The sequence below is a fragment of the Bidens hawaiensis genome, unplaced genomic scaffold (assembly GCF_021521415.1).
Source record: "Bidens hawaiensis isolate Kalapana, Puna unplaced genomic scaffold, B.hawaiensis_p1.1 tig00001299_1, whole genome shotgun sequence".
NCBI lineage: Eukaryota > Viridiplantae > Streptophyta > Magnoliopsida > Asterales > Asteraceae > Bidens > Bidens hawaiensis.
Genome location: NW_027491074.1, coordinates 1,923,251 through 1,950,835, shown reverse-complemented (window position 1 = coordinate 1,950,835; position 27,585 = coordinate 1,923,251). Strand labels below are relative to the sequence as shown.

Here is a 27,585-nt window from a genome sequence, read left to right as displayed (position 1 = left end):
TTTTATAGTTTTAGCCTAATGCAAGGCTAAACTCCTAAAGTGTTGATTCACACCATGACCTAGTTATAATCCATGTCTCATAAAAAAAAAAAAAAGTCTGAAATTTTTGAAATATTTATGAGTAATTTTGGGCTGGTTCCATACTAAACAGGCATGTGAATATGTGTAGTGGTCGAATTATGGTAGCCCGTTTTAGCCGTTTTGATGATTATAGGCGTTTTTAGGGCGTGGCCTGTACTGACCATATACTATTCAATGATGACAGTTAAGTATGGGTAAAACATCCATATGGCCTATTCATATATATTTTAGAAAATCAAGACAATTAAAAATTTTTAAATTTTATAAAATGGATTATTAATAAGAGATCGAAAGATACCCGGTATCTGATCCTGTCCTTATGGTATCAGAGCCATGGTGAATAATTAGTGTCGTTGGGGAATCAACACTTTAAGTTTGTTTATGAATATTATTAAAAATAAAGATACAATTAAAAATAGTATTGAGGAAGAATATGATATTCCTCATAATCTTGATTTATTAAATCAATGGACAATTCCAAAAATTAATTATAACCAAATTTATAAATATGGTTATATGGAAAAATTAAGTTTCAAACAAGTAGTTAGAACTACTGAATCAACAATCTCTCTTAATAAAGAGGATATGATAATGAAACTCTTAAATAATAGAGAAATAATAAGATATAAGAATAATGAATATAAATTCATTCATATTGGTTTACTACACATATTCACATGCCTGTTTAGTATGGAACCAGCCCAAAATTACTCATAAATATTTCGAAAATTTCAGACTTTTTTTTTTTTTTTTTTTTTATGAGACATGGATTATAACTAGGTCATGGTGTGAATCAACACTTTAGGAGTTTAGCCTTGCATTAGGCTAAAACTATAAAAATAAAATAGTAAAGAAGTAAAGAATTGTACCTGAAATATGAAGGACTTTAAAACTTCAAAGATTTTTATTATCGAAGAAAAATATTTTACAAGTGAAAGAGAGGGTTTTTGATCAGTAGTCCTCTGATCTCTGCCTCATACAAAAACCTACTACTCCTTTTATAATGGGAGTTCTAAAAATACAAACAAAAGAACAACAGTAAAAGTAATAATTATTCATCAATTATCTTGACAATTGTGTCCAAAAGAGATTCCATTTGTCTGGGCAGCTGGCTGTAATTATTGTACCTCTACCCAACTTTTTGAATTATTGATTCTCCTTTATTCAGACGCATGTGATCTGGGACCCATGATTTCGTCCTCATCATCAATTGATTCAATTATTTTCTTCTTTAACTTTTCCAATTTTGTCTTGGCCTTCATTGTGACCTCATCCATGACATCGTCTTCTGGATTCTGAGAATAACCTGCTAACATTGTATCTTCTTCTTCTTCTTGATTAGAAGATGGATTTGAAGAGTATGAAGATTGTCCTGGTTGAAAATTATTCATTAAATCTTCTTCCATGGCTGCAAAGTATTTTTCCAGTAAATCTTTTCTGGAAAGATCCTTTCCTTCTTTAATTGATATCTTCCTAGCAATTTGTTGAAATGGGCTAGGAGATTCTCTTTGAGATTGAACCTGAATTTGTTTTTGATACAGATCCAGAGTTGATTCAATTTGATCAATGGTCTCTTGACCCTCTATGACTCCTTCTTTATTTTTTGAAGTCAATTTCTTCCAAAATTTTGTATAGAAAATTCTTCTTAAACATAGAATATTTTGAGTGGTATAACCAACTTCTGAAGACCATCTCCATATCCATGGAATTCCAAATTCCGTAAAGAAAAATAGAGAAGGCATTCCTTCAATTAACTCATTATTATGAGTAGCTTCAATTATTCCGGGAGATAATTCAACCCATTTATTATAGTATCCTTTAAAGGATTCTGGTAAAATTTTTATAGATGTTCCATAGGAAATCCACCATTTTAAAAACCAATTAGGTATATCCTGGTTATAAACCTGAGGACATATCTTGAAGAACCATGAATGTTTCTTCATCGGATTTTGATATAGAAAAGCTTTATTGAAAGCTTCAATATAATCCCAATAATTAAATTTGATGAGAGCACCAGATTCTGGATGACTCATCTCTTTTTCTTTTAATGGAGAATTTCCCCAATCTTCTAAGGATATTATCCTTTTGATAATTATTTTGCTATAGGTAAAAACCTTAGCATTTCCAGAATTATGATGAAAAATTTGAGCAGATTCGGTTGCTCTTAAAATTGATTCATAAACGAATCTTGATTTATAAATTCCAGCTGGATATGATCCAGTATCAAAAAACCTTTCCATTAAGGTCCATGGATTATCTTTCCATTTAAGATGTTTATCATCAAGGAGTAAAATTATTTCCTTATAAGGATTTTGATCATAAGAACCTTCATCAGATTCTTCTGGTTGAGTAACAATTGAATAGGAAGTATTGCTTCCTTTTTCCTTGGCTGCTTTGAAAGCTAGGAATTCCTGATATTCAGGATCATTAAATCGATTTTTTCCAGTATTACTGGATGAATTTGCTATATTAGCAATATTGGAAGCTATTAGCTTCTTTTGACCAAATTGTCCAATAATTGTTTCAGAATTATTATGAGAATTTCTGCCTTTTCCTCTATTGGAGGATCGGCCTCTTCCTCGCCATGGAGGATCCATCCCTGCAAATAAAATTTAAGCACAAGAGATTATTATCTCTTTTTCTTGAAGAATCTTCATTCGATTCTTAAAAATATAATATTGATGCCATTCACTAGTTATAAAAATTTTTTTTTTCTTGAGGAAATAAAGAATAATCCATACTATATTCGGCTATTCTTAAGGCATGTCTCATCCTCATTCTGGATTCAAAATCAATTTGTCTTTGAATTTTTCCAATTGCAATTTTCAATGGTCCTTTAATTCCCATTAATTCTGCAAAATAGAATCGAGAAATTCTCTCGTCAAGAAATCTGGTAAACTATTATCAGATCCTTTTTTATAGATTATTTCAAAATCAAAAGGGGCTAAATGAGCTTGCCACCTTGCAAACATTTGTTTAGAAACATTATGTTTAAAATCTTTGTCAAACATAAATTTAGCTGCTTGACAATCAGTTTTTATTATAAATTTTTGATTATATAAATCATCTTGAAATTTTAAAACACATTTTACTATTGCTAAAACTTCTTTTGCAATAGTTGCGTAATTTTTTTGACTATTATTCCATTTTCCAGAATGGAATCTAACCAAATATTCTTGTTTATTATCTGGAGAAACTTGTTTAAGAATTCCTCCATAACCAATGTCACTGGCATCAGTTTCAACTATTTTTTCCCAATTTGGGTTAGCAAGATTTAAACATGGAAGATTTTGAACCTTCTGTTTAATTTTTTGAATTGCCTTAGTGTGATCATCTGACCAACACTTAGGATTTTTCTTTAACCTATCATATAAGATAGCTGTATCTTTTGCAAGATTTTTATAATAAGGAGAAATATAATTTAAACTCCCAAGAAACCTTTGTAATTGAGTTTTATCTAAAATTTTATCAGGAAATTTAGAAGCAAATTCAATACTTCTATGTATTGGAATTATAACTTCTTTGTCAATATTATGACCAAGGAATCTAACATTGGTTTGAAAAAGCATCATTTTAGGTCTAGAAATTACTAAACAATTCTTTATAATAATATTTTTAAAGATTTCTAAATGCTGAAAATGCATTTCTATATTTTTTGAAAATATTAAAATATCATCGATATATACAATGATAAAATTTGAATAAGGAATGAATATATCATTCATAATATTTTGAAATTCACTGGGTGCATTTTTTAACCCAAAATGCATTACATTCCATTCATAATGTCCAAATGGAACTGTAAATGCTGTCTTATATCTGTCAGATTCATCAATTTGAATCTGCCAATATCCAGATTTTAGATCAAATTTAGAAAATATAACTGCATCATGCAGCCTATCCAATAAATCCTTTTTATTAGGTATTGGATATCTAATCCATTTTAACACTTTATTAAGTGGTTTATAATTTATAACCAATCTAGGAACTCCTCTTTCCTGCTCAGCATGTTTATTAACATAAAACGCTGTACATGACCAAGGAGACTTAGATTTTCTAATTAACCCTTTGTTTATTAAGGATTCTATTTCTTTCTTACATAATTCTAGATATTCAGAATTCATTTGACAAGGTCTAGCCTTGGTAGGAATTTGTCTTTCCTTAAAATCTTCCTCATAAGGAAGTGAAACAATATGTTTCTTTCTATCCCAAAAAGCATTTGGGTGATCATTACATATTTGTAAAGAAAACTTATTTTGAATCAATTTTATTTTATCCTGTAATTTATGATTTTTTAATTTTTCTGAAATAGTTAATTCATTTATTTCTTGTTTTAAAAATTCTATTTGGTTTATTTTTGCTTTAATTAAATCATCAATCATATTATTAATAATTCTAGTGATTGGTATAGAAATAAATTCAAAGGATATTTCTTCACCTTGAAATGTTCCTTTTAAAATTTTTTCATCCACTTTTGTTAAAGGAAATATTTTTCTAAAAAATGGTGATCCAAGTATTACTTGACTTGTTAGATCTTTAACAAGAATAAAACTATTAGGAATACATTTATTATTTTTACAGGTATAAGCATTGGGAAGCTTATAACTTATCTGTAATGGTTTTCCACCAGCAGACCCTAATTTCTGGGTGGTTTTATGAAAATATCTTGAAGGAATTAATCCTTCTTGAATACAATTTAAATCTGCTCCACTATCTAAAAGAGCAGTAAATTCTTTGGAAAATTGTTTATCAATCATCAATTTGATTCTAATATGCCATTTCTGAGAAGTTATTTCTTCTATTTGTTTTAAATAATTTTCTAATTGAAGTTTTGGAAAATTTACATCATTAATTTCCAATCTTCTTTTTTCTAAATTAATAATTCTTTCTTCTAAATTATTATTATTATTTTTAAGATTATTAATTTCTATTTTTAGATTATTAATCTCAATTTTTAATTCTTCAATACCAACCTGTTTATTTGGTTGATTTCTTTTATTTAATTGATTCTTAAGCTCTGCAAAAGTATAAGGTTGAAAAATTTCATTAGATGAAGATGATTCACCTTTATCATTTCTTATTAAGTCTAAAATCATTTCTTTCTTAATTTTTTCATCTTGAATATTTTTTAATAAATCTAAAAATTCATTTGTTATTACATTTAATTCCATATTTTGGAATTGAGATATAATATCATAAATTGAATCATTATTTATCTCATTGTTACAACATTCTTCATTACATTCTTTATTATCATCTGAAGAAGATGAGATAAAGCTTTCATTTTCTAAACCATTTATATCTTCATATGAAGATTCTGCTTCTGATTCATCAGAAGTATTATTAGGATCTATGATAATCTTTTCTAAAGTTTCTCTAAGATTATCATCTTTTATTTCATTCAATTTTTTCTTCACCCAGCAGGTTGCTGCTTTATGACCTGGACGGCCACATTTTCTGCAAATTATAAAAGATTTTTTATAAAATTTTTCAAAGGGTTTAATTTCCCTTTTCTTATCTCTATCTATTTTTCTCTCTTCTCTTTTCCTTTTTCTTTTAAAATATTTTTTTGGTTTTTGAGAAGAAAAATCTTTTCTTTTATTATTTTGGGGAGTAATTTTCTCCATGCCAAATTGATCACAAAATTGGCCTAACTGTCTCTTTTCCATTAAAGACTGTCTTTTAATTTGCTGATTTAGCTTTATTTCATTACATAAAGCTAATCCTTCATTTTTACATATACCTATTAAACTACCATAGGTATATTCATCATAATTAATATGAATATTATCTTTTCTCAATTTCTGTTTAACTCTTTCTGAAAAGAAATGAGGTAAACCGTCTATAAATTTAGACTTCCAATGAGTACTATTACTCTCTGGTAATTCCATTACTCTGCATAAAAATGTATCCTTATACCATCTAAATGATGTAAGGGTTTTACATTTTAGATTTTGCAAAAGAGTTCTAATATTTTCAGAATTATCAGACCATCTGCCTGTAAAATGTTCCATTATATTGATAGCAAGAGTATACACACTATTTTCTTGACTAATATCATTTTCTTCTTTTACAGAAGAGTAAATTTGTTCTCTATCTTGGAGGGTTAAATAATTATCCCACCATCCTTTTAATTGACCAGTAAATCCTGCTACTATCATTTTCGCAATAGATCTATCTGTATTTCCATTTGCTTTACATATCGTAGAATACATCATCATTCGATCTATAGTATTAGCTATTTGGGTGTCAGTTTGACCATCTATATTCCATTCATAGATGTTCTTCCCACTATAAGAATTATTTATTATGTACTCCTGTTCTTCTATTAAGACATCTTGAGGAGTTGGTCTATCATAATAATATTTATTCATGCTAGGTTTATTAGCATATTTATTCTGTAACTTAGCAATTTCTAAGTTTATTTGTTCTTTATAATTTTCTTTATTTGTGGATTTAGAAAATTCTTTTGAAAGAGTATTTATATTCAAACCTTTCATTTTTTCTGAAATAAATTCTAATTTAGTATCTAATAATTTAGATATTTCAGAATTAGATTTTAATTTAAAATCTCTTATTTCAGGAGGGGGTTGAATAGCTGGAACGGCTATGGCTTCTCCTGTTTCAAAAACCTTTTTATTTTTTATTAAAGAGGTTATTTCCTCAATTTTTTCTTGGATAGAACCTAGTTGTTCTCCTAATATAATTAAACATAAATTTGTATAATTTATATGTTTAAATAATTTATTTAGGTGAAAAATTGTTACTGGTAAAGTATCACCTTCCAGTAGCTTGGTAATACATTGTTACCTTTTCTTTTTCAATTTTAAAACCTGTTTGAGGAGGGAAAATAGATTTTATTTTCTTTTCTCCTAAATCATATTCTCTGTAAATAGTAGAAATTATACTATTCACATACTTATTAAAGAACCATGGAACAAAATAAATAATATAATTTTGTTCTTCTAATTCTTTATAAAATTCATCTCGAAAATATAGTAATTGTTTTATTTCAAAATTTTCCAAATACCATTTTCTAAATTCCTCCCATTTAGGATCTTGGAATTCAGAATTTATTTTATCTCTTACCAGGGAACCTGGTCTAAAATCAATTTTTTCTATATTATTCATGATATAGAGAAATCCATTTCTGACTCGGTTAATTCCGGGTCTTGTTGGGGTCTATTAATTCCTCTAACTATATTATCAGAATTAATTCTTAATTCATTAACTCTATTATTATTTTCAGGATATTTTTCTCTTATTTGAGAAGTTGAAGCTCTAGTAGGACTTCTAACAGTATATGCTAAAGGAGATATATGAAAATTTGATAAAGATAAAGACCTAGTTATTCTAGGTGTAACTTTTTCAAATTGTATTTGAACATTTCCTTCAGTTGTTTGTAAAATTTCTAAAGGATTGTTATCAATATAAGATTGAGATGGGGTATTTTCTTTTAATACCCAATTATCAGGAAAATTTATTTCTTCCCATTTAATTTTTCTTCTTGTAGTAATATTTGACTTACCAAAATTAGTTTCTATAACTATTGTTTCATTTAATGGTTTATCAACCATTTTGCATCTAGGATTCAAAGTATATAATGGCTTGTAATAAATTCTATAACAAACACATATAACTTCTGAACCTGGAGTATAATTATAACCATTAGTTTTAACATTTAATGTTAAAGCATCTGTGATATTCACATCTGTTAAAGATAATTGTAAATTTGGATAGACATTAAAATAGACTGGACCATGTGCCAGACTAGATTGAACAATACCTATTAGGGATTGTTTCCAATCTAAATTTCTTCCATCTCTTAGAACTGCTATAAAACTTTCTGGAAGACCTTCTAATGTTAATGGTTTAAAGGCGATTTGCACTAAACCAATATGAATGAATTTATATTCATTATTCTTATATCTTATTATTTCTCTATTATTTAAGAGTTTCATTATCATATCCTCTTTATTAAGAGAGATTGTTGATTCAGTAGTTCTAACTACTTGTTTGAAACTTAATTTTTCCATATAACCATATTTATAAATTTGGTTATAATTATACTCCAGGTTCAGAAGTTATATGTGTTTGTTATAGAATTTATTACAAGCCATTATATACTTTGAATCCTAGATGCAAAATGGTCTATAAACCATTAAATGAAACAATAGTTATAGAAACTAATTTTGGTAAGTCAAATATTACTACAAGAAGAAAAATTAAATGGGAAGAAATAAATTTTCCTGATAATTGGGTATTAAAAGAAAATACCCCATCTCAATCTTATATTGATAACAATCCTTTAGAAATTTTACAAACAACTGAAGGAAATGTTCAAATACAATTTGAAAAAGTTACACCTAGAATAACTAGGTCTTTATCTTCATCAAATTTTCATATATCTCCTTTAGCATATACTGTTAGAAGTCCTTCTAGAGCTTCAACTTCTCAAATAAGAGAAAAATATCCTGAAAATAATAATAGAGTTAATGAATTAAGAATTAATTCTGATAATATAGTTAGAGGAATTAATTCTTAATTCATTAACTCTATTATTATTTTCAGAAAAATATCCTGAAAATAATAATTCATATATATTTTAGAAAATCAAGACAATTAAAAATTTTTAAATTTTATAAAATGGATTATTAATAAGAGATCGAAAGATACCCGGTATCTGATCCTGTCCTTATGTCTGATCCTGTCCTTATGGTATCAGAGCCATGGTGAATAATTAGTGTCGTTGGGGAATCAACACTTTAAGTTTGTTTATGAATATTATTAAAAATAAAGATACAATTAAAAATAGTATTGAGGAAGAATATGATATTCCTCATAATCTTGATTTATTAAATCAATGGACAACTCCAAAAATTAATTATAACCAAATTTATAAATATGGTTATATGGAAAAATTAAGTTTCAAACAAGTAGTTAGAACTACTGAATCAACAATCTCTCTTAATAAAGAGGATATGATAATGAAACTCTTAAATAATAGAGAAATAATAAGATATAAGAATAATGAATATAAATTCATTCATATTGGTTTAGTGCAAATCGCCTTTAAACCATTAACATTAGAAGGTCTTCCAGAAAGTTTTATAGCAGTTCTAAGAGATGGAAGAAATTTAGATTGGAAACAATCCCTAATAGGTATTGTTCAATCTAGTCTGGCACATGGTCCAGTCTATTTTAATGTCTATCCAAATTTACAATTATCTTTAACAGATGTGAATATCACAGATGCTTTAACATTAAATGTTAAAACTAATGGTTATAATTATACTCCAGGTTCAGAAGTTATATGTGTTTGTTATAGAATTTATTACAAGCCATTATATACTTTGAATCCTAGATGCAAAATGGTTGATAAACCATTAAATGAAACAATAGTTATAGAAACTAATTTTGGTAAGTCAAATATTACTACAAGAAGAAAAATTAAATGGGAAGAAATAAATTTTCCTGATAATTGGGTATTAAAAGAAAATACCCCATCTCAATCTTATATTGATAACAATCCTTTAGAAATTTTACAAACTGAAGGAAATGTTCAAATACAATTTGAAAAAGTTACACCTAGAATAACTAGGTCTTTATCTTCATCAAATTTTCATATATCTCCTTTAGCATATACTGTTAGAAGTCCTTCTATAGCTTCAACTTCTCAAATAAGAGAAAAATATCCTGAAAATAATAATAGAGTTAATGAATTAAGAATTAATTCTGATAATATAGTTAGAGGAATTAATAGACCCCAACAAGACCCGGAATTAACCGAGTCAGAAATGGATTTCTCTATATCATGAATAATATAGAAAAAATTGATTTTAGACTAGGTTCCCTGGTAAGAGATAAAATAAATTCTGAATTCCAAGATCCTAAATGGGAGGAATTTAGAAAATGGTATTTGGAAAATTTTGAAATAAAACAATTACTATATTTTCGAGATGAATTTTATAAAGAATTAGAAGAACAAAATTATATTATTTATTTTGTTCCATGGTTCTTTAATAAGTATGTGAATAGTATAATTTCTACTATTTACAGAGAATATGATTTAGGAGAAAAGAAAATAAAATCTATTTTCCCTCCTCAAACAGGTTTTAAAATTGAAAAAGAAAAGGTAACAATGTATTACCAAGCTTTTCAAAAATTACTGGAAGGTGATACTTTACCAGTAATAATTTTTCACCTAAATAAATTATTTAAACATATAAATTATACAAATTTATGTTTAATTATATTAGGAGAACAACTAGGTTCTATCCAAGAAAAAATTGAGGAAATAACCTCTTTAATAAAAAATAAAAAGGTTTTTGAAACAGGAGAAGCCATAGCCGTTCCAGCTATTCAACCCCCTCCTGAAATAAGAGATTTTAAATTAAAATCTAATTCTGAAATATCTAAATTATTAGATACTAAATTAGAATTTATTTCAGAAAAAATGAAAGGTTTGAATATAAATACTCTTTCAAAAGAATTTTCTAAATCCACAAATAAAGAAAATTATAAAGAACAAATAAACTTAGAAATTGCTAAGTTACAGAATAAATATGCTAATAAACCTAGCATGAATAAATATTATTATGATAGACCAACTCCTCAAGATGTCTTAATAGAAGAACAGGAGTACATAATAAATAATTCTTATAGTGGGAAGAACATCTATGAATGGAATATAGATGGTCAAACTGACACCCAAATAGCTAATACTATAGATCGAATGATGATGTATTCTACGATATGTAAAGCAAATGGAAATACAGATAGATCTATTGCGAAAATGATAGTAGCAGGATTTACTGGTCAATTAAAAGGATGGTGGGATAATTATTTAACCCTCCAAGATAGAGAACAAATTTACTCTTCTGTAAAAGAAGAAAATGATATTAGTCAAGAAAATAGTGTGTATACTCTTGCTATCAATATAATGGAACATTTTACAGGCAGATGGTCTGATAATTCTGAAAATATTAGAACTCTTTTGCAAAATCTAAAATGTAAAACCCTTACATCATTTAGATGGTATAAGGATACATTTTTATGCAGAGTAATGGAATTACCAGAGAGTAATAGTACTCATTGGAAGTCTAAATTTATAGACGGTTTACCTCATTTCTTTTCAGAAAGAGTTAAACAGAAATTGAGAAAAGATAATATTCATATTAATTATGATGAATATACCTATGGTAGTTTAATAGGTATATGTAAAAATGAAGGATTAGCTTTATGTAATGAAATAAAGCTAAATCAGCAAATTAAAAGACAGTCTTTAATGGAAAAGAGACAGTTAGGCCAATTTTGTGATCAATTTGGCATGGAGAAAATTACTCCCCAAAATAATAAAAGAAAAGATTTTTCTTCTCAAAAACCAAAAAAATATTTTAAAAGAAAAAGGAAAAGAGAAGAGAGAAAAATAGATAGAGATAAGAAAAGGGAAATTAAACCCTTTGAAAAATTTTATAAAAAATCTTTTATAATTTGCAGAAAATGTGGCCGTCCAGGTCATAAAGCAGCAACCTGCTGGGTGAAGAAAAAATTGAATGAAATAAAAGATGATAATCTTAGAGAAACTTTAGAAAAGATTATCATAGATCCTAATAATACTTCTGATGAATCAGAAGCAGAATCTTCATATGAAGATATAAATGGTTTAGAAAATGAAAGCTTTATCTCATCTTCTTCAGATGATAATAAAGAATGTAATGAAGAATGTTGTAACAATGAGATAAATAATGATTCAATTTATGATATTATATCTCAATTCCAAAATATGGAATTAAATGTAATAACAAATGAATTTTTAGATTTATTAAAAAATATTCAAGATGAAAAAATTAAGAAAGAAATGATTTTAGACTTAATAAGAAATGATAAAGGTGAATCATCTTCATCTAATGAAATTTTTCAACCTTATACTTTTGCAGAGGTTAAGAATCAATTAAATAAAAGAAATCAACCAAATAAACAGGTTGGTATTGAAGAATTAAAAATTGAGATTAATAATCTAAAAATAGAAATTAATAATCTTAAAAATAATAATAATAATTTAGAAGAAAGAATTATTAATTTAGAAAAAAGAAGATTGGAAATTAATGATGTAAATTTTCCAAAACTTCAATTAGAAAATTATTTAAAACAAATAGAAGAAATAACTTCTCAGAAATGGCATATTAGAATCAAATTGATGATTGATAAACAATTTTCCAAAGAATTTACTGCTCTTTTAGATAGTGGAGCAGATTTAAATTGTATTCAAGAAGGATTAATTCCTTCAAGATATTTTCATAAAACCACCCAGAAATTAGGGTCTGCTGGTGGAAAACCATTACAGATAAGTTATAAGCTTCCCAATGCTTATATCTGTAAAAATAATAAATGTATTCCTAATAGTTTTATTCTTGTTAAAGATCTAACAAGTCAAGTAATACTTGGATCACCATTTTTTAGAAAAATATTTCCTTTAACAAAAGTAGATGAAAAAATTTTAAAAGGAACATTTCAAGGTGAAGAAATATCCTTTGAATTTATTTCTGAACCAATCACTAGAATTATTAATAATATGATTGATGATTTAATTAAAGCAAAAATAAACCAAATAGAATTTTTAAAACAAGAAATAAATGAATTAACTATTTCAGAAAAATTAAAAAATCCTAAATTACAGGATAAAATAAAATTGATTCAAAATAAGTTTTCTTTACAAATATGTAATGATCACCCAAATGCTTTTTGGGATAGAAAGAAACATATTGTTTCACTTCCTTATGAGGAAGATTTTAAGGAAAGACAAATTCCTACCAAGGCTAGACCTTGTCAAATGAATTCTGAATATCTAGAATTATGTAAGAAAGAAATAGAATCCTTAATAAACAAAGGGTTAATTAGAAAATCTAAGTCTCCTTGGTCATGTACAGCGTTTTATGTTAATAAACATGCTGAGCAGGAAAGAGGAGTTCCTAGATTGGTTATAAATTATAAACCACTTAATAAAGTGTTAAAATGGATTAGATATCCAATACCTAATAAAAAGGATTTATTGGATAGGCTGCATGATGCAGTTATATTTTCTAAATTTGATCTAAAATCTGGATATTGGCAGATTCAAATTGATGAATCTGACAGATACAAGACAGCATTTACAGTTCCATTTGGACATTATGAATGGAATGTAATGCCTTTTGGGTTAAAAAATACACCCAGTGAATTTCAAAATATTATGAATGATATATTCATTCCTTATTCAAATTTTATCATTGTATATATCGATGATATTTTAATATTTTCAAAAAATATAGAAATACATTTTCAGCATTTAGAAATCTTTAAAAATATTATTATAAAGAATGGTTTAGTAATTTCTAGACCTAAAATGATGCTTTTTCAAACCAATGTTAGATTCCTTGGTCATAATATTGACAAAGGAGTTATAATTCCAATACATAGAAGTATTGAATTTGCTTCTAAATTTCCTGATAAAATTTTAGATAAAACTCAATTACAAAGGTTTCTTGGGAGTTTAAATTATATTTCTCCTTATTATAAAAATCTTGCAAAAGATACAGCTATCTTATATGATAGGTTAAAGAAAAATCCTAAGTGTTGGTCAGATGATCACACTAAGGCAATTCAAAAAATTAAACAGAAGGTTCAAAATCTTCCATGTTTAAATCTTGCTAACCCAAATTGGGAAAAAATAGTTGAAACTGATGCCAGTGACATTGGTTATGGAGGAATTCTTAAACAAGTTTCTCCAGATAATAAACAAGAATATTTGGTTAGATTCCATTCTGGAAAATGGAATAATAGTCAAAAAAATTACGCAACTATTGCAAAAGAAGTTTTAGCAATAGTAAAATGTGTTTTAAAATTTCAAGATGATTTATATAATCAAAAATTTATAATAAAAACTGATTGTCAAGCAGCTAAATTTATGTTTGACAAAGATTTTAAACATAATGTTTCTAAACAAATGTTTGCAAGGTGGCAAGCTCATTTAGCCCCTTTTGATTTTGAAATAATCTATAAAAAAGGATCTGATAATAGTTTACCAGATTTCTTGACGAGAGAATTTCTCGATTCTATTTTGCAGAATTAATGGGAATTAAAGGACCATTGAAAATTGCAATTGGAAAAATTCAAAGACAAATTGATTTTGAATCCAGAATGAGGATGAGACATGCCTTAAGAATAGCCGAATATAATATGGATTATTCTTTATATCCTCAAGAAAAAAAAAATTTATAACTAGTGAATGGCATCAATATTATATTTTTAAGAATCGAATGAAGATTCTTCAAGAAAAAGAGATAATAATCTCTTGTGCTTAAATTTTATTTGCAGGGATGGATCCTCCATGGCGAGGAAGAGGCCGATCCTCCAATAGAGGAAAAGGCAGAAATTCTCATAATAATTCTGAAACAATTATTGGACAATTTGGTCAAAAGAAGCTAATAGCTTCCAATATTGCTAATATAGCAAATTCATCCAGTAATACTGGAAAAAATCGATTTAATGATCCTGAATATCAGGAATTCCTAGCTTTCAAAGCAGCCAAGGAAAAAGGAAGCAATACTTCCTATTCAATTGTTACTCAACCAGAAGAATCTGATGAAGGTTCTTATGATCAAAATCCTTATAAGGAAATAATTTTACTCCTTGATGATAAACATCTTAAATGGAAAGATAATCCATGGACCTTAATGGAAAGGTTTTTTGATACTGGATCATATCCAGCTGGAATTTATAAATCAAGATTCGTTTATGAATCAATTTTAAGAGCAACCGAATCTGCTCAAATTTTTCATCATAATTCTGGAAATGCTAAGGTTTTTACCTATAGCAAAATAATTATCAAAAGGATAATATCCTTAGAAGATTGGGGAAATTCTCCATTAAAAGAAAAAGAGATGAGTCATCCAGAATCTGGTGCTCTCATCAAATTTAATTATTGGGATTATATTGAAGCTTTCAATAAAGCTTTTCTATATCAAAATCCGATGAAGAAACATTCATGGTTCTTCAAGATATGTCCTCAGGTTTATAACCAGGATATACCTAATTGGTTTTTAAAATGGTGGATTTCCTATGGAACATCTATAAAAATTTTACCAGAATCCTTTAAAGGATACTATAATAAATGGGTTGAATTATCTCCCGGAATAATTGAAGCTACTCATAATAATGAGTTAATTGAAGGAATGCCTTCTCTATTTTTCTTTACGGAATTTGGAATTCCATGGATATGGAGATGGTCTTCAGAAGTTGGTTATACCACTCAAAATATTCCATGTTTAAGAAGAATTTTCTATACAAAATTTTGGAAGAAATTGACTTCAAAAAATAAAGAAGGAGTCATAGAGGGTCAAGAGACCATTGATCAAATTGAATCAACTCTGGATCTGTATCAAAAACAAATTCAGGTTCAATCTCAAAGAGAATCTCCTAGCCCATTTCAACAAATTGCTAGGAAGATATCAATTAAAGAAGGAAAGGATCTTTCCAGAAAAGATTTACTGGAAAAATACTTTGCAGCCATGGAAGAAGATTTAATGAATAATTTTCAACCAGGACAATCTTCATACTCTTCAAATCCATCTTCTAATCAAGAAGAAGAAGAAGATACAATGTTAGCAGGTTATTCTCAGAATCCAGAAGACGATGTCATGGATGAGGTCACAATGAAGGCCAAGACAAAATTGGAAAAGTTAAAGAAGAAAATAATTGAATCAATTGATGATGAGGACGAAATCATGGGTCCCAGATCACATGCGTCTGAATAAAGGAGAATCAATAATTCAAAAAGTTGGGTAGAGGTACAATAATTACAGCCAGCTGCCCAGACAAATGGAATCTCTTTTGGACACAATTGTCAAGATAATTGATGAATAATTATTACTTTTACTGTTGTTCTTTTGTTTGTATTTTTAGAACTCCCATTATAAAAGGAGTAGTAGGTTTTTGTATGAGGCAGAGATCAGAGGACTACTGATCAAAGACCCTCTCTTTCACTTGTAAAATATTTTTCTTCAATAATAAAAATCTTTGAAGTTTTAAAGTCCTTCATATTTCAGGTACAATTCTTTACTTCTTTACTATTTTATTTTTATAGTTTTAGCCTAATGCAAGACTAAACTCCTAAAGTGTTGATTCACACCATGACCTAGTTATAATCCATGTCTCATAAAAAAAAAAAAAAAAAAAAGTCTGAAATTTTCGAAATATTTATGAGTAATTTGGGCTGGTTCCATACTAAACAGGCATGTGAATATGTGTAGTGGTCGAATTATGGTAGCCCGTTTTAGCCGTTTTGATGATTATAGGCGTTTTTAGGGCGTGGCCTGTACTGACCATATACTATTCAATGATGACAGTTAAGTATGAGCAAAACATCCATATGGCCTATTCATATATATTTTAGAAAATCAAGACAATTAAAAATTTTTAAATACCGGGTATCTTTCGATCTCTTATTAATAATCCATTTTATAAAATTTAAAAATTTTTAATTGTCTTGATTTTCTAAAATATATATGAATAGGCCATATGGATGTTTTACCCATACTTAACTGTCATCATTGAATAGTATATGGTCAGTACAGGCCACGCCCTAAAAACGCCTATAATCATCAAAACGGCTAAAACGGGCTACCATAATTCGACCACTACACATATTCACATGCCTGTTTAGTATGGAACCAGCCCAAAATTACTCATAAATATTTCGAAAATTTCAGACTTTGTTTTTTTTTTTTTTTTATGAGACATGGATTATAACTAGGTCATGGTGTGAATCAACACTTTAGGAGTTTAGCCTTGCATTAGGCTAAAACTATAAAAATAAAATAGTAAAGAAGTAAAGAATTGTACCTGAAATTTGAAGGACTTTAAAACTTCAAAGATTTTTATTATCGAAGAAAAATATTTTACAAGTGAAAGAGAGGGTTTTTGATCAGTAGTCCTCTGATCTCTGCCTCATACAAAAACCTACTACTCCTTTTATAATGGGAGTTCTAAAAATACAAACAAAAGAACAACAGTAAAAGTAATAATTATTCATCAATTATCTTGACAATTGTGTCCAAAAGAGATTCCATTTGTCTGGGCAGCTGGCTGTAATTATTGTACCTCTACCCAACTTTTTGAATTATTGATTCTCCTTTATTCAGACGCATGTGATCTGGGACCCATGATTTCGTCCTCATCATCAATTGATTCAATTATTTTCTTCTTTAACTTTTCCAATTTTGTCTTGGCCTTCATTGTGACCTCATCCATGACATCGTCTTCTGGATTCTGAGAATAACCTGCTAACATTGTATCTTCTTCTTCTTCTTGATTAGAAGATGGATTTGAAGAGTATGAAGATTGTCCTGGTTGAAAATTATTCATTAAATCTTCTTCCATGGCTGCAAAGTATTTTTCCAGTAAATCTTTTCTGGAAAGATCCTTTCCTTCTTTAATTGATATCTTCCTAGCAATTTGTTGAAATGGGCTAGGAGATTCTCTTTGAGATTGAACCTGAATTTGTTTTTGATACAGATCCAGAGTTGATTCAATTTGATCAATGGTCTCTTGACCCTCTATGACTCCTTCTTTATTTTTTGAAGTCAATTTCTTCCAAAATTTTGTATAGAAAATTCTTCTTAAACATGGAATATTTTGAGTGGTATAACCAACTTCTGAAGACCATCTCCATATCCATGGAATTCCAAATTCCGTAAAGAAAAATAGAGAAGGCATTCCTTCAATTAACTCATTATTATGAGTAGCTTCAATTATTCCGGGAGATAATTCAACCCATTTATTATAGTATCCTTTAAAGGATTCTGGTAAAATTTTTATAGATGTTCCATAGGAAATCCACCATTTTAAAAACCAATTAGGTATATCCTGGTTATAAACCTGAGGACATATCTTGAAGAACCATGAATGTTTCTTCATCGGATTTTGATATAGAAAAGCTTTATTGAAAGCTTCAATATAATCCCAATAATTAAATTTGATGAGAGCACCAGATTCTGGATGACTCATCTCTTTTTCTTTTAATGGAGAATTTCCCCAATCTTCTAAGGATATTATCCTTTTGATAATTATTTTGCTATAGGTAAAAACCTTAGCATTTCCAGAATTATGATGAAAAATTTGAGCAGATTCGGTTGCTCTTAAAATTGATTCATAAACGAATCTTGATTTATAAATTCCAGCTGGATATGATCCAGTATCAAAAAACCTTTCCATTAAGGTCCATGGATTATCTTTCCATTTAAGATGTTTATCATCAAGGAGTAAAATTATTTCCTTATAAGGATTTTGATCATAAGAACCTTCATCAGATTCTTCTGGTTGAGTAACAATTGAATAGGAAGTATTGCTTCCTTTTTCCTTGGCTGCTTTGAAAGCTAGGAATTCCTGATATTCAGGATCATTAAATCGATTTTTTCCAGTATTACTGGATGAATTTGCTATATTAGCAATATTGGAAGCTATTAGCTTCTTTTGACCAAATTGTCCAATAATTGTTTCAGAATTATTATGAGAATTTCTGCCTTTTCCTCTATTGGAGGATCGGCCTCTTCCTCGCCATGGAGGATCCATCCCTGCAAATAAAATTTAAGCACAAGAGATTATTATCTCTTTTTCTTGAAGAATCTTCATTCGATTCTTAAAAATATAATATTGATGCCATTCACTAGTTATAAATTTTTTTTTTTCTTGAGGATATAAAGAATAATCCATATTATATTCGGCTATTCTTAAGGCATGTCTCATCCTCATTCTGGATTCAAAATCAATTTGTCTTTGAATTTTTCCAATTGCAATTTTCAATGGTCCTTTAATTCCCATTAATTCTGCAAAATAGAATCGAGAAATTCTCTCGTCAAGAAATCTGGTAAACTATTATCAGATCCTTTTTTATAGATTATTTCAAAATCAAAAGGGGCTAAATGAGCTTGCCACCTTGCAAACATTTGTTTAGAAACATTATGTTTAAAATCTTTGTCAAACATAAATTTAGCTGCTTGACAATCAGTTTTTATTATAAATTTTTGATTATATAAATCATCTTGAAATTTTAAAACACATTTTACTATTGCTAAAACTTCTTTTGCAATAGTTGCGTAATTTTTTTGACTATTATTCCATTTTCCAGAATGGAATCTAACCAAATATTCTTGTTTATTATCTGGAGAAACTTGTTTAAGAATTCCTCCATAACCAATGTCACTGGCATCAGTTTCAACTATTTTTTCCCAATTTGGGTTAGCAAGATTTAAACATGGAAGATTTTGAACCTTCTGTTTAATTTTTTGAATTGCCTTAGTGTGATCATCTGACCAACACTTAGGATTTTTCTTTAACCTATCATATAAGATAGCTGTATCTTTTGCAAGATTTTTATAATAAGGAGAAATATAATTTAAACTCCCAAGAAACCTTTGTAATTGAGTTTTATCTAAAATTTTATCAGGAAATTTAGAAGCAAATTCAATACTTCTAGGTATTGGAATTATAACTCCTTTGTCAATATTATGACCAAGGAATCTAACATTGGTTTGAAAAAGCATCATTTTAGGTCTAGAAATTACTAAACCATTCTTTATAATAATATTTTTAAAGATTTCTAAATGCTGAAAATGCATTTCTATATTTTTTGAAAATATTAAAATATCATCGATATATACAATGATAAAATTTGAATAAGGAATGAATATATCATTCATAATATTTTGAAATTCACTGGGTGCATTTTTTAACCCAAAAGACATTACATTCCATTCATAATGTCCAAATGGAACTGTAAATGCTGTCTTATATCTGTCAGATTCATCAATTTGAATCTGCCAATATCCAGATTTTAGATCAAATTTAGAAAATATAACTGCATCATGCAGCCTATCCAATAAATCCTTTTTATTAGGTATTGGATATCTAATCCATTTTAACACTTTATTAAGTGGTTTATAATTTATAACCAATCTAGGAACTCCTCTTTCCTGCTCAGCATGTTTATTAACATAAAACGCTGTACATGACCAAGGAGACTTAGATTTTCTAATTAACCCTTTGTTTATTAAGGATTCTATTTCTTTCTTACATAATTCTAGATATTCAGAATTCATTTGACAAGGTCTAGCCTTGGTAGGAATTTGTCTTTCCTTAAAATCTTCCTCATAAGGAAGTGAAACAATATGTTTCTTTCTATCCCAAAAAGCATTTGGGTGATCATTACATATTTGTAAAGAAAACTTATTTTGAATCAATTTTATTTTATCCTGTAATTTAGGATTTTTTAATTTTTCTGAAATAGTTAATTCATTTATTTCTTGTTTTAAAAATTCTATTTGGTTTATTTTTGCTTTAATTAAATCATCAATCATATTATTAATAATTCTAGTGATTGGTTCAGAAATAAATTCAAAGGATATTTCTTCACCTTGAAATGTTCCTTTTAAAATTTTTTCATCTACTTTTGTTAAAGGAAATATTTTTCTAAAAAATGGTGATCCAAGTATTACTTGACTTGTTAGATCTTTAACAAGAATAAAACTATTAGGAATACATTTATTATTTTTACAGATATAAGCATTGGGAAGCTTATAACTTATCTGTAATGGTTTTCCACCAGCAGACCCTAATTTCTGGGTGGTTTTATGAAAATATCTTGAAGGAATTAATCCTTCTTGAATACAATTTAAATCTGCTCCACTATCTAAAAGAGCAGTAAATTCTTTGGAAAATTGTTTATCAATCATCAATTTGATTCTAATATGCCATTTCTGAGAAGTTATTTCTTCTATTTGTTTTAAATAATTTTCTAATTGAAGTTTTGGAAAATTTACATCATTAATTTCCAATCTTCTTTTTTCTAAATTAATAATTCTTTCTTCTAAATTATTATTATTATTTTTAAGATTATTAATTTCTATTTTTAGATTATTAATCTCAATTTTTAATTCTTCAATACCAACCTGTTTATTTGGTTGATTTCTTTTATTTAATTGATTCTTAACCTCTGCAAAAGTATAAGGTTGAAAAATTTCATTAGATGAAGATGATTCACCTTTATCATTTCTTATTAAGTCTAAAATCATTTCTTTCTTAATTTTTTCATCTTGAATATTTTTTAATAAATCTAAAAATTCATTTGTTATTACATTTAATTCCATATTTTGGAATTGAGATATAATATCATAAATTGAATCATTATTTATCTCATTGTTACAACATTCTTCATTACATTCTTTATTATCATCTGAAGAAGATGAGATAAAGCTTTCATTTTCTAAACCATTTATATCTTCATATGAAGATTCTGCTTCTGATTCATCAGAAGTATTATTAGGATCTATGATAATCTTTTCTAAAGTTTCTCTAAGATTATCATCTTTTATTTCATTCAATTTTTTCTTCACCCAGCAGGTTGCTGCTTTATGACCTGGACGGCCACATTTTCTGCAAATTATAAAAGATTTTTTATAAAATTTTTCAAAGGGTTTAATTTCCCTTTTCTTATCTCTATCTATTTTTCTCTCTTCTCTTTTCCTTTTTCTTTTAAAATATTTTTTTGGTTTTTGAGAAGAAAAATCTTTTCTTTTATTATTTTGGGGAGTAATTTTCTCCATGCCAAATTGATCACAAAATTGGCCTAACTGTCTCTTTTCCATTAAAGACTGTCTTTTAATTTGCTGATTTAGCTTTATTTCATTACATAAAGCTAATCCTTCATTTTTACATATACCTATTAAACTACCATAGGTATATTCATCATAATTAATATGAATATTATCTTTTCTCAATTTCTGTTTAACTCTTTCTGAAAAGAAATGAGGTAAACCGTCTATAAATTTAGACTTCCAATGAGTACTATTACTCTCTGGTAATTCCATTACTCTGCATAAAAATGTATCCTTATACCATCTAAATGATGTAAGGGTTTTACATTTTAGATTTTGCAAAAGAGTTCTAATATTTTCAGAATTATCAGACCATCTGCCTGTAAAATGTTCCATTATATTGATAGCAAGAGTATACACACTATTTTCTTGACTAATATCATTTTCTTCTTTTACAGAAGAGTAAATTTGTTCTCTATCTTGGAGGGTTAAATAATTATCCCACCATCCTTTTAATTGACCAGTAAATCCTGCTACTATCATTTTCGCAATAGATCTATCTGTATTTCCATTTGCTTTACATATCGTAGAATACATCATCATTCGATATATAGTATTAGCTATTTGGGTGTCAGTTTGACCATCTATATTCCATTCATAGATGTTCTTCCCACTATAAGAATTATTTATTATGTACTCCTGTTCTTCTATTAAGACATCTTGAGGAGTTGGTCTATCATAATAATATTTATTCATGCTAGGTTTATTAGCATATTTATTCTGTAACTTAGCAATTTCTAAGTTTATTTGTTCTTTATAATTTTCTTTATTTGTGGATTTAGAAAATTCTTTTGAAAGAGTATTTATATTCAAACCTTTCATTTTTTCTGAAATAAATTCTAATTTAGTATCTAATAATTTAGATATTTCAGAATTAGATTTTAATTTAAAATCTCTTATTTCAGGAGGGGGTTGAATAGCTGGAACGGCTATGGCTTCTCCTGTTTCAAAAACCTTTTTATTTTTTATTAAAGAGGTTATTTCCTCAATTTTTTCTTGGATAGAACCTAGTTGTTCTCTTAATATAATTAAACATAAATTTGTATAATTTATATGTTTAAATAATTTATTTAGGTGAAAAATTGTTACTGGTAAAGTATCACCTTCCAGTAATTTTTGAAAAGCTTGGTAATACATTGTTACATTTTCTTTTTCAATTTTAAAACCTGTTTGAGGAGGGAAATAGATTTTATTTTCTTTTCTCCTAAATCATATTCTCTGTAAATAGTAGAAATTATACTATTCACATACTTATTAAAGAACCATGGAACAAAATAAATAATATAATTTTGTTCTTCTAATTCTTTATAAAATTCATCTCGAAAATATAGTAATTGTTTTATTTCAAAATTTTCCAAATACCATTTTCTAAATTCCTCCCATTTAGGATCTTGGAATTCAGAATTTATTTTATCTCTTACCAGGGAACCTGGTCTAAAATCAATTTTTTCTATATTATTCATGATATAGAGAAATCCATTTCTGACTCGGTTAATTCCGGGTCTTGTTGGGGTCTATTAATTCCTCTAACTATATTATCAGAATTAATTCTTAATTCATTAACTCTATTATTATTTTCAGGATATTTTTCTCTTATTTGAGAAGTTGAAGCTCTAGAAGGACTTCTAACAGTATATGCTAAAGGAGATATATGAAAATTTGATGAAGATAAAGACCTAGTTATTCTAGGTGTAACTTTTTCAAATTGTATTTGAACATTTCCTTCAGTTGTTTGTAAAATTTCTAAAGGATTGTTATCAATATAAGATTGAGATGGGGTATTTTCTTTTAATACCCAATTATCAGGAAAATTTATTTCTTCCCATTTAATTTTTCTTCTTGTAGTAATATTTGACTTACCAAAATTAGTTTCTATAACTATTGTTTCATTTAATGGTTTATCAACCATTTTGCATCTAGGATTCAAAGTATATAATGGCTTGTAATAAATTCTATAACAAACACATATAACTTCTGAACCTGGAGTATAATTATAACCATTAGTTTTAACATTTAATGTTAAAGCATCTGTGATATTCACATCTGTTAAAGATAATTGTAAATTTGGATAGACATTAAAATAGACTGGACCATGTGCCAGACTAGATTGAACAATACCTATTAGGGATTGTTTCCAATCTAAATTTCTTCCATCTCTTAGAACTGCTATAAAACTTTCTGGAAGACCTTCTAATGTTAATGGTTTAAAGGCGATTTGCACTAAACCAATATGAATGAATTTATATTCATTATTCTTATATCTTATTATTTCTCTATTATTTAAGAGTTTCATTATCATATCCTCTTTATTAAAAGAGATTGTTGATTCAGTAGTTCTAACTACTTGTTTGAAACTTAATTTTTCCATATAACCATATTTATAAATTTGGTTATAATTAATTTTGGAATTGTCCATTGATTTAATAAATCAAGATTATGAGGAATATCATATTCTTCCTCAATACTATTTTTAATTGTATCTTTATTTTTAATAATATTCATAAACAAACTTAAAGTGTTGATTCCCCAACGACACTAATTATTCACCATGGCTCTGATACCATAAGGACAGGATCAGATACCGGGTATCTTTCGATCTCTTATTAATAATCCATTTTATAAAATTTAAAAATTTTTAATTGTCTTGATTTTCTAAAATATATATGAATAGGCCATATGGATGTTTTACCCATACTTAACTGTCATCATTGAATAGTATATGGTCAGTACAGGCCACGCCCTAAAAACGCTTATAATCATCAAAACGGCTAAAACGGGCTACCATAATTCGACCACTACACATATTCACATGCCTGTTTAGTATGGAACCAGCCCAAAATTACTCATAAATATTTCGAAAATTTCAGACTTTTTTTTTATTAAGAGAAATCGTTTCTTCAGTAGTTTTTACTACCTGTTTTAAACCAATTCTTTCAAATGTTCCTAGTTTATAAACTAGTTTATAATCAACCTTTGGAATTGTCCATTTATTTAATAAATCTAAATTATGAGGGATAGCATACTCTTCCTCAATACTGTTTTTAACAGTATCTTTATCTTTTAGGATATTCATAAATTTATTTTCAAGTGTTGAATTTCCCCAATGATACCAGTTAACCACCATGGCTCTGATACCAAAATTATTTTGTTTTGTTTTAAATTTAATTATTTTTTAAATTTATTTGTTTTGTTTTAAATTTATTTTGTTTTGTTTTAAATTTAATTATTTTTTAAATTTATTTGTTTTGTTTTAAATTTAATTATTTTGTTTTGTTTTAAATTAAAAATTTAACTTGTAATATATTTAATTATTTTGTTTTGTTTTAAGTTAGTATCTAATATCCTATTAGATATTTCAATATTATTATTATTATTATTATTATTATTATTTAAGGTTTAACTTTATTTTCAAACAACCAGACAAACAACCGTCCCCATTGCAAAAGCTGATATGACCAAATTACCCTTGCTTCAATAATTGTCGATCCTACCAGATCACCCACCACCACTCTTGGAACTCAGCCACTTGTCATTAATCTAAAACAACTTCTTCAAAATGACAAAATAAAATTAAAAAAATTAAAAGCATAAAACTTACAGGCGAACGGAGACACCGGAGTTGTAGATCCCGCCGGTATCTCCGGCGGGGTCTCGCTTAAACTCCTTTCGGGTTTTACGATCATAATACTTCGAGTCACTCGCGTTGCCGGGTGATCTGCTGCTGTATTCCCGCCACTTTCAGATTCTGTTACAGAAAACAAATAATTGTTTATTAAACGCGACAGAAATTTCGGTTTTTGAGTTTTTAAAAACTGTTCGGTTTTAGTTTTATCTCTTTTGCTCGAAATTTTTGACCGTAAAGAAAAGGATATGATAAATAGTAAATTTTAGTCTATATATTTTTGTTTTGTTTTGTAAGTTAATAATTCGTTGATTATTATACAGTTAAGACTAAAGATCGGTTTTCTTGGTTTTACTATTTTCGATTGAAATTTTTGAACAAAACAGAAAGGAAATGATCAATAGTATATTTTCTTTTAAATACTTCTTTTGTTAGTTAATAATTATGCCACAATATCAACAAATACATGCTGGACTTATTAGATCGTTAGCAACTCATGCAAGGATTGACACCGAGGGTCTCTAGAAAGTCCGTTTTATAAAACTTATGAGAGATCACTGGATTATTATGTAATTAACTAAATATTCATTCATTAAATTCTTGTAAATTACTTCAAATTAAAAACAAAAGTCCACAAATTCAACTCAGTTCGTTTTTTCGGTTTTCCTTACATGCAATGCCAAAATATAAAACCAAACTGTGAATTTTTATGTCGTACCTTTTTCTGAATTCAGTGATCGGAAACTCAAGCTCGACTGTTTTCGGAGCTTTCCGAGGCCTTTATCCGGCGATGGTGTCATCCCAGAGTTTATTGAGTAAGCTCATGGCTCAGTAGTGAGTTAACTCGATAAATTAAATTAAATTAAATAAAGGGTGTGATCCGAGACGACTGCAACACATATTTATTGAAAGATATCAAGCAAGTTGATTGGAATGATAACCGTTGATCTTGGATGGGGCTAATCATGGATGAATGGACGGTGGATCTGAAAGCACGTAGATAAGACCAATGATGACGAAGCAAAATATTAGATTAGGTTGTCGCGTGTACTATGTGGGTCCGCTCACGTGATGGCTCTTTTATCTAGAATTAAGTTTAGGACTCACCCATACCTTAAAAAATAAGTATATCTTTTTCTTTTCTCCGTTGATATTTCATATTTCACATCAAAATAAAACAATAACTAGATGACATGAAAAACTAAACAAATTGTTAAAAGCATAAACAATAGGTATCATGCAATATTATATAATTAGGGCTAAGTTAAAATGTAAAAGAAGATGAAAACGAGAAGTGAGAAAGATTTGGGTTATATAAAAAACTTTTTTAAAAAAATTAAAAGAAAATAATAAAAATCATAACTCAGTATAATTGTAACATCCCGACTAAATCGGAAACGCCCGAGTGTGACTTACAGATTGCTCAAACACACGTGACATTATTAGGTGACCATAATAACATTATTTCATTTAAAATCTTCTATGTAAAACAAGTTTATCAAAATAATACAAGTTGAAACAATAAATAAATAAATGATAAGTTGTTCTTTGAATATCCTATAGACATGCTATGTGTCTTCTAACTTTTATCCTCGTATCTTTACACCTGTAACATATGTATAAAATAAAGTAAGCTATGAACATAGCTGGTGAGAATTCCACAGTTTGATATAATTCGTAAAAATCATACAATTCCATGAAACTTGTGAAATGAGCATATAAGGGTTATTTACACTCGATGCAATGGACCTGAGTGTAAAGAACAAACGAAGGTCCTTTCCAGTTGGGGCTACCAACATACTCGGATATGAGGTCTCTTTTCCACTCGATACAAATGGACCTGAGTGCAAAAGGGGGGGGGGGGGAGGGGGCGTATGATCATACTTATTGAGGCCACCACTGAGCAAGTAATTCTGAGCAAGTAATCGAGTAAACACACAAGTCCATGTAATGAATTGTAGTTTGTATATGACTCGATAAATCATTGAGTAAATAGGATACATATGCTACCCCCAAAAATAAAAGCGTTAAAAATGGGGTGTGAGAAACTCACCTCGAACCTTGAACATCGATTATGTGTTATGGAGAGTATATGCGTTGGATTTGAAGGTTGGGACGAGTTTAGGAGCCTGTTGGGGACCTATTTATACTATCCTTTGAAGCGTATTACGATTTAATGACCTTAATTGAGTT

General features: G+C 28.0%; 1 long non-coding RNA gene across 2 annotated transcripts in view; it reads right to left on the bottom strand.

Annotated features, from left to right (window-relative positions):
* LOC143570793 (uncharacterized) overlaps positions 1-26,233 on the bottom strand; it is a 58,220-nt gene extending 31,987 nt beyond the window's left edge. Inside the window, exons 1-2 of one of the 2 annotated variants that reach the window (XR_013141996.1) lie at positions 26,111-26,233; positions 25,369-25,515 (exon numbers count right to left, since the gene is read on the bottom strand). This is a non-coding gene — a long non-coding RNA (uncharacterized LOC143570793). Of the gene's footprint in view, positions 1-25,368; positions 25,568-26,110 lie in introns of those variants that run through there. The other variant, XR_013141993.1, reaches the window with a different exon arrangement.
* Between the last annotated feature and the right edge of the window lie 1,352 nt (positions 26,234-27,585).